This window comes from Lonchura striata, chromosome 3 (genome assembly GCF_046129695.1).
Source record: "Lonchura striata isolate bLonStr1 chromosome 3, bLonStr1.mat, whole genome shotgun sequence".
In the NCBI taxonomy this organism is placed as follows: Eukaryota; Metazoa; Chordata; class Aves; order Passeriformes; family Estrildidae; genus Lonchura; species Lonchura striata.
Window position 1 is genome coordinate 53,414,911 of NC_134605.1, and position 8,538 is coordinate 53,423,448.

Here is an 8,538-nt window from a genome sequence, read left to right on the forward strand (position 1 = left end):
GGGACGTGGTAACAAACATCAGTGGAGTGGCCTGACTACTGGTGAATTCAAAGCATCTTTAATATTCCTTCAATAGTTTTGTGAATACTAGATGGAGACAAGCTAACAGTTGAAAACAAGCTAACAGATGAAGTCTTTTAATGTACAGAAAATTCAAAACACTTGTTTTTATTGGAAGAAGGCTTTTATAATGTATTTTAATTGGTAAATTAACGTGATTTTGGAGAAGGGAATAAAGAAGTATTTGAATATGCAAGTCTTGATCACTGCTCAGAAAGCTTAAGTACCAATACAGTATACACATCTAGATTAAGCCTTCATTTTCTAGAATTGTCTGTTAACAGAATTAATAGAAATAATCTGTAAGATTAAAAAAAGTTTCAGCATTTTCCTTTAGCTGTACTAGTTTTCATGTGTTTGACAAGCTTAAGCAGGATCTGCCTGTGTCATAATTGTGTAATCACTGATTCGGTGCTAACTGGAACACTGACCACCCAGTACTCATGACTCCTGACAGCAAAACAGAAAAGGAAATCTGAGAAGCAAGTCTGTTGAGGTGAGTCAGTACCAGGAAATTAGGTCAATGGAATAAGTAAGTAACAGATACTGTTCAGTGCTTTGGGGTGGAATATGATTTTGAGGTTTACCAAAAAGGACAGTCATACTAAAGCCAGCACACACGTTCTTTGCTAGGTTTCTCATCACTGATTAAGTGGTACTGTGCTTATACCTAAAGTCCTTAAAAAAAGGAAAAACAAAAAAGCCCCAAACATCTATAGGGGATGAGAGCAGAATAAAGAGGAGGCAGAGGAAGGCACTTGAAGGAGTGGTCTGGACTAAGGACAGACACAGCTGTTGCTTGGAAACTAAAGAGGAAAGACATTTAAACAGAGGCAATGGGAAAGGAGTCAAAAAGATTTCAGAATTGCTTTGTTCCTCTTATAATCGGTGAAACACTGCAGTAACCTTAACAGTGCTTTGGAGTGTAGTAAAATTCCAAGGAAAAGATAAAAAACAAAAGCAGTCATTCATCTGCTTAGCAAGACAAGGATTTCTTTTGTTTTAGCAAGAGGAGGTAAAGAGAACTTACATGAGAAGTCCTTACAGAAGTTAATTTAATGAAGTACCTGTAGGTTGCAAGTCAGATGAAAAGGGCTCTCTTTTTCCTGAAGTTTTTCTAAAGGCTGTTTTTTGTTTAATAGAAGTCATGTCCTTGCTCTGAAATGAGTGTGATTGTCTTTGGAGTTAGAAGGACCTGAAACTACTTTCCATGTAATTTTAACACCTACTTTTTCAAAAAAAAAAAAAAAAAATTTAAATGCAAATCTCAACAAATTTAGTATCTACAAAGATCATCTTAGAATGCTGTTTGGCATATCATGGAAGCATTCCACCTTAACAAGGAAGATTGTGCCACAGTTTGTGTGTCATTTTCTATCTAAGCCATTACTGGGTATCCACTAGCTGACATCCAAATCATAAATCTGGGTGGGTGCAAGTCACCTGCCCTTAATTTAGGCAGTGATGAACTTCAGTATTGTTCCACCATGTCCTCAGCCAACTGTGATGTCATTGTGAAAGCACACACCTAAGCAGTCATGTGAAAAACAGAATGCTGCCTGTCATAGCAAAGGAGAGCTTGTGCTTTGTTGGAACAGGATAAATGAGGAGGGAGTTCTGCAAAAGGGAACCCTGGTATGCAACAGGAGAGTTGGATTTGATAATTCTTGGGTCCTTTCTGGTTCAGGATATTCTGTAATTCTATGGAGATGTCCCTTTCTAATGGTGAAGTACTGTTCCAGCAAGAGCCTTGTCCAAGTGCCAACTCTGGCGCAGTCATGACATCCTGTGCTGTCTAACTGAGGCTCTTGCATGCTTTGCATTTTACACAGCTGCCTGAAGTCAAGGTCTGGCTCCTTCTACAACCCGTGGAAAACACTTTGCATATTTTGTGGTAAAAACTCCTTATTTTTAATGAGAATTTCATGCATTTAGCTGAAATGGGTAATGAGCACTGAGGAAGGAGGAGGTGACTGCTGGTAGAGAAGTGGGTTGAAGAAGTTTAAACAGCAAATTACCTAGTAACTGCTTTCATTAGTGAACTTGACTAGAGAATTTATTGTGCACAGACACACTGTGATTCATCTTTAGTCTTGCACTGTCTTCATTTACCTGCTTGTCCAAAACCATGTTTACTATACACTGAATTTAAAATAATTTCTTTTCTCTTGGTGAGGCATAAATTACTAACTTGCAGCTTCCTTTTTTTGTTCCAGGGTTTTAGGCTGAATTTGTTATTTCAGTCTTCTTGGAAAAAATAGACGAATAAACCATCTGATAAGTAGTCCCTTTGACAGCACAATGTGGGCACCAGGCTCTGTTCCAAAGCCTGCTGAAGTGAATAAAAAGATTCCCCCTGACCTCCTTGATCCCTGGATTACAAACTGAACACATGACTGCACAGTTTGCCTGGCACAACCCAAATGCGGGGGTTTTCTGCAAGGGGTGGGGCTCTGCACGTACTCCTCTGCTCTTCAGTTTGTGTTACTGGTCCTGTGTCTCTGTGGTAGATCTGGTCAGCCCTGCAATAGTGCTAAAACCTGATTTGGCAAGGAAAAAACCCAAACAAAACAAAAATAAAATACACTAAAATCAGAGTGACTGCAAGAACCAAGACAAAGGTACAATAACTTTCCATTAGTAGTTCCATGTTTGATATCTCAAGATTCATGAAAAACATAACAGTTTCATCGAGCAAAATAGTTTGAAAAGAGAGAGTTCTGCGTTATGAGAGGTGAGAAGTTTTGTGTCACCGTGACTAGTGCGAGATCCAAGTACTATGATGGCTCTCCATGCCCTGGTGATGTAGAACTGGTTTGCTCCTCAGTGAGCAAAGGCACAGGTGTCTGCTGCTTTTCCAGTACTGCAGAGGAGTAATCTCCAATTTGCTGTTAAAAATGTCTAGAACAGAAAGAAGGTAAGGATCTGAGTCATAGGAGTAGAAGGTTCAAAGGGAAATGAGGATTTGGAAGCGTGTTTTAGTCCAGCTGAGCTGTATCCAAAATGCCTTGCTTAGGTATCTGCTTAATTCCCATGTAAAGAGAGTGGACAGCATAGGGAAATTATTAAGGCGATCAAGAGAATTACTGAGAACTAGAAAGAGGGAGTAAGCAAAATAAGATAACAACAGGGTCTTTAATTTGCCAGCTGTGGATGGACTCATGTGACTCACAGTGCAGGAAAGAGGCTTTAGTTTGATCCTTGTTTTCATGGTGTTCCTCACAAAGGGCATTGCCTATCCTGTTGCAGAAAAGTGAGTGATGCTAAAATCTGAGACGTTTCTGAACCTTACAACCTCATTTGTTGTGAGGCATGGTCCTTATACAAATTTGGCACTGGATATCATATCTACCTGAAATTTCCAGTGCTTCCAGCTGTAGGTGCTATCCCAAATTTTCCTTCTGTGTTGTCAGGTTACAGGTGCTGGTAAGCAGCTGCTCCCATTCAGCCTGGGGCTGTGGCTCTTTCAGTGGTGTTGGTGGGATGGGTAGCACTGCTGTTTGTCAGAGGAGACCCCACTCTGGAATACATCTAAACTCAGAGAACTAAAAATGAAATATTGGCCCCTTGAACAGGATCAGACTGTTCTCTGTCTTAATTAAGAAAGAAAGAAAACCAGGTGTGTGTGGGCGGGAGTCCAATGGGACAGCTTCTGTTCACAGACCAAATCTGTTCTTGTCTGCATGTCATCATTTGGACTGCTCTCCAGCCCATCCCTGAGCAGAACACACTGGAAATGGCTTCAATTTCTTATTTGTGTTGAACCACAGCTGTACTTGGACAGTTTTGAAAGTTTTGATGAAGTCCTTCAGGAGTTGAACTGTACCCAAAACAAATACTGCAGCAGCTTTCTGCTCCTGCATATAAGTAATTTTAAAGCCTGGGTAAGAAAGCATCATTAACAAAGCATCACTCCAACTTGTAAGCAACAGTTTTTCTTTGCATCCCAGCTGATCCAGTGTCCCAAGGAAGCCTTCCACAGGAAGTGCAAGCCCTTCAGCATTTTGAGACAGAGGCTATAGGCAAGAGAAACCACCACTGTGAAGAAGCAGCCCCTGGAAACGGCATAGTGAAAACTGAAGTGTGTGTTATCTCCATATGAAGTCTTTAATCCAGCAACATTATTGTTTCCTCCAAGGACAAAGCCTGGATGTTGTGGATGAGTCTCACATATGTGCTTGACTGGGTGCCAAATTCTTTCCTCCCCCTCCCTGTGCTGCTAGTGTTTGGGAATATTTCTCTGTTGAAAAGTCAGATCAGTAGATGTCATGCCTGCCCTGGGCACATAAGTGTTTCTGCTCTTCAAGTAAATGTTCAAATATGTATTTTAAAGACAATATGAATCTCTAATAGATTTATCTTCACCTAAATCTGAAAGAAAGCATGATTCAAGATAGTTGATGCAGTTGATGCATGACTGCCAAAAGTTGAACCTGAGAGCTGCCCTTTCACAGAAGAAGTTTCGGAGATTCACTGCCGTTTTACTGAAGGGTTTAAAAATGTGTTTGGGTTGAACTTATTTACAGAGATGGAGGAAAAGGTGCTTAAAGCTCTTACTGGAACAAGTGATTTTGCTAGGGAGGAGGTGAGTACTCATGAACATGCATGGATATTATTTTATCCAGAGATGCCAATTCACTACCGATTTGGTTGGCTGCAGTTGTAAAATGTTCTTTAAAATCAGTTGTGGAAAGAAAGAGAAGTGCACAAAGGTTTAAAGTTAAAAGAATATGACAAAGGGAGAAGAGAAGGTGTCTTTTCTAATAGTGTCTTTTCTAATTCTTCCTAAGGGCTCTTAGGTCTGCCATGACCATGGTATTTTGTTGGAGTGCACTGCATTTTTTATCCTTTTCCTTGTGCTGTCAATAGACAGTGAAGGGCTGAACCAGCTTCCCTGTGCCTTTCAAAAAAAGCAAATTTCTTTTTCCCTCAGAAAAAAGAACCCTTGCTCTAAGGTATTTCTGTCCCTTGCAAGAGGGAAGTGTAGTTTGTGCCTTCTCCTGTTTCCATTACAGAAATCTAGGGAAGAAATCTAACTGGAAGCAGCATTATGAGTATTTTCTTAATACTATTCAATCAGCCAAGCAGGTCACAAAAGCTGTGAAGAAGGGCCACCTTCTTCCATCTTCTCTCCCAGCAAGAACCAATCCAGATTTATGGTCTTCTTTCTTATTGTGGTTCTTGTACTGGTCTTTGATAAGGCAGTGACATCTTATTAATCGCAGATGGGATTCAGTTTTGCACCCCTGGCACAACAGAATGTTAATATTATTTCCCTTCATAGACTCTAATTTTCAGCTCTATTTTTTTTGCTTGAATTGAGTAGGAATGTAAGGCAGAGGCAATGGAAGAGGCAGAGGAAGAGAAAACTAACAATACATTTTAAACTTAAAGGCAGTAAATCTGGGGTCTGATATTAACACTTCATGAGGAGAGACAGGATAGCTGTACTATCCTGTAACAGAGGATGAAATACATTCAAAACAAGTGGTGTACACAGGCTCCCCCACTCCCACGGGGTGCCTTTTCCACTGTCCCCTTCTCCAGCCAGCTTTGCAGACAGAGAAAGGCATTTAGAAAAGGACAGGTCTGGTTTACTACTTAATACCAAGTTCATGCTCTGCACAGAGCTCCCTGTGTTAAAAGTTACAGATCCAGGAAGATGCACAAACAGATGATATCTCATGATAGTGTGATTTATAAAATGTGGGAGCAATCTTGAAAAGGTGTCACTGGAGTCCTGCCTGCCTTAGGAAGGCAGAGGGCAGAAGGGACAAGGGGGGCTCTTTGGGCTCCCTTCCGGAGCAGGAATTCACGACTGATAGCAAAAGCAGCTGCCATGATTCCAGCCTCTCTCCTCTCCTAGATGACAGCAATGCAATATAAGCAGCAGGACACATCTTCCTTCCTTGATTGGGGTCAAGCTCCTCTCTGAATTTTCACTGCTGAGTTCTTTAATGACTTCATTATTTCTGTGAGCAGACCCTCCCTTTCCTTCTCCCTCTTGGAGGAAACCAAGTTGTGTGAGAGCAGCAGAGTTGTGGAGAAAGGAACTCGAGAATTGCTTTTTAGGAAGGACAAATTACTGAGTGGCCTAGTGAGGATAGATATCCTACACTACAGGACTGTATAACCTGTACTATGGGACTGGCGAGAAAGTACATGGATTGTGGAAGGAGAGAAAGATTTAGTTTTTGTCTCATCCTCCTTCAAATAGAGCCCAAAACTCCTCATTCTCCCCTGAAGTTCCAGGTGTGTCTCTGCTGCACCCCTGAAGCCAGGTGTCTGCCCTGTCTCATCCTCCTCTCCCCTCCCCTGTGCTCAGAACCATTTTGCCCACACTACTGGTCTGGAACACGCTTCTGGTGGCTGCTTGGGCCATATTTTCAGTATTGTTACTGAGAGAAATAATTTGTAAATGCACTGTATCTTTAATATTAAGGTAAGGGCACTTGGGCTGCTTTTGTAAAAGGCACTGGACAGGGAGGAAAGGTCTGAGAACATCAAGGTCAGTGGGATGGTTGAATGTGCTGTTGATGTTCATTGCAATGAGTTGGATTGTATGTGCTATAACAGTTGATGAAGAGGTTTTAGCAGAATAAGGATGGAAATATTGTCAAAAAAGATTTTAGAAAGAACCACTTAATGTTCTTCACAATGCTGCTTCACACCCAGAAATGTGGCTCTTGGACATGCCTCAGCTGATGGGGCACAACTGCTTCAGCAGTGTTTTACTAAATCACGGGATCAATTAGATTGGAAAAAACTATGAGTTCATTGATTCCAACCTATGATCAAATGTCCTTGTCACTGCCCATCTGGACAATCATTGGTGTGTAGTAATCTGTGTTCTGAATTAGTCCAGAGAGTGTCCTGGTAATATCCCCTACCCAGTCTCCAGCAAGGAGCAGACTCCCATGTGGCATGAGTCTGGTTGGCACACAGGACGCTCAGTGCCCCTCAGAAGCAAGGCACCCACAACAACCACCCTTCTTTTATACCTGTACTTGTTACCCCTCTGGTTGACTGCACTAATCTGGGACACCCCCAGACAAAGATCCTTCTCCACTGTTGTCTGCCTGACCCTCGGGATCCAAGGCTTCACACCTATTCTGTAAGGGCCCCTGGGAAGGCAAGCGAAGCCAACAGGGAATTCTTATGCCTCCCTGAGCAGGGACCTGCTTCCATTTCCCTGCTTCTAAGTCTCCTTCTTCAGCTTGATGGCAAGAGAGGCAGAGCTCCTCAGACTCCTGCTGATCTTCCATCCACTGCATTTCTCTCAGGGACAGAAGGGCGCAATTCTACAAGTGTACTTCTCTTTTGCACTCTCTGGTACTTCTCAGCCTCCCCGCTTCTCTTTAAGCTCTGCCAGAGCAGATCACTCACCTGTTCACAGTGCATGCAGGTGTCTTTCCCACTACCCTCCAGCACCTAACACCAGGCTCAGCCACTCCCTGCAGCCAGAGGCCTGGATATTTGCATGCTTCTTCAGGAGCTCTGCTCAGACTAGTTAATTGTGAGGTTGGGAATGGGTAGGACTAGGACAAAGATGATAAAATCTGCTTTTATTAATCCCCAGGATTTATTCCTGAAAGCAATTACTGTTTGTAGGGTTAATACCATAAGCATGCATTTTAGTGTTCCAAGTATTTTTCTGGAGGAAGGTTTTGTAGTTGTTTGTACTTTGGAAGCTGATGCGAATTCATCATGGACACCTGCTGGTGGGGCCAGGTGTTGAACTGCATCTTGAGTGTTCCAGAAAAACAGGGGAATTTTTCTCCTGGAGTGTATAAACTGCGACACAAGTTGTTCCTTTCTTTCTGTCAGACAATATTCAATGTCCATTATGCTCTCAAAGGTTTCCTGAGGCTCCACAACAGGGGGACATGGAGTGTTATGGAAAACAGGGTGTTGGCCATGCTGCAAACTCCACCAGACAGGCTTTGGTAAGCAAACCCAGTCACACTTGTCCTGTCCTGGAAGCAGCTGTGCTAAACTATAGTTCGTGGTCAGTGAAGGCCTATGTTAATATAAGAATTGAAATTCCAGGGAAACTGATAAATTCTTATAACAAAAAACACATGCTGAATATCATCTGGGAGTTGCCCATAACTGAATCTCTTTTTCTGATTAAAAAAGTGACAGAATAGGATACTACAAAAAACTTGGGACAAGAACTTCTTCAGGCTCTTCTGCAGTTATATTCCAGGGTAACAGCTGTAGAGAATCAGAAACCTGGCAGCTTTTTCAGTACATTGAGAAAGCTCTTCCTGTTCTTTAGGGCTCCCTGCTGTTGGAAGGTTTGCTATTCCCTGGTGACTAGACACAAAGGGCAGAGCCCCTTGGTGGAATCAGAAAAGTAGAGCTAATCATCAGTGTCTTGAAGTGAGATTCCGTTTTGTTATAGAAAAGAGAATAATATAAACAGTTCCTTTAGGAGAGTACTGCTGGTTTGGGTGATTTTGTTTATTTTCTTTT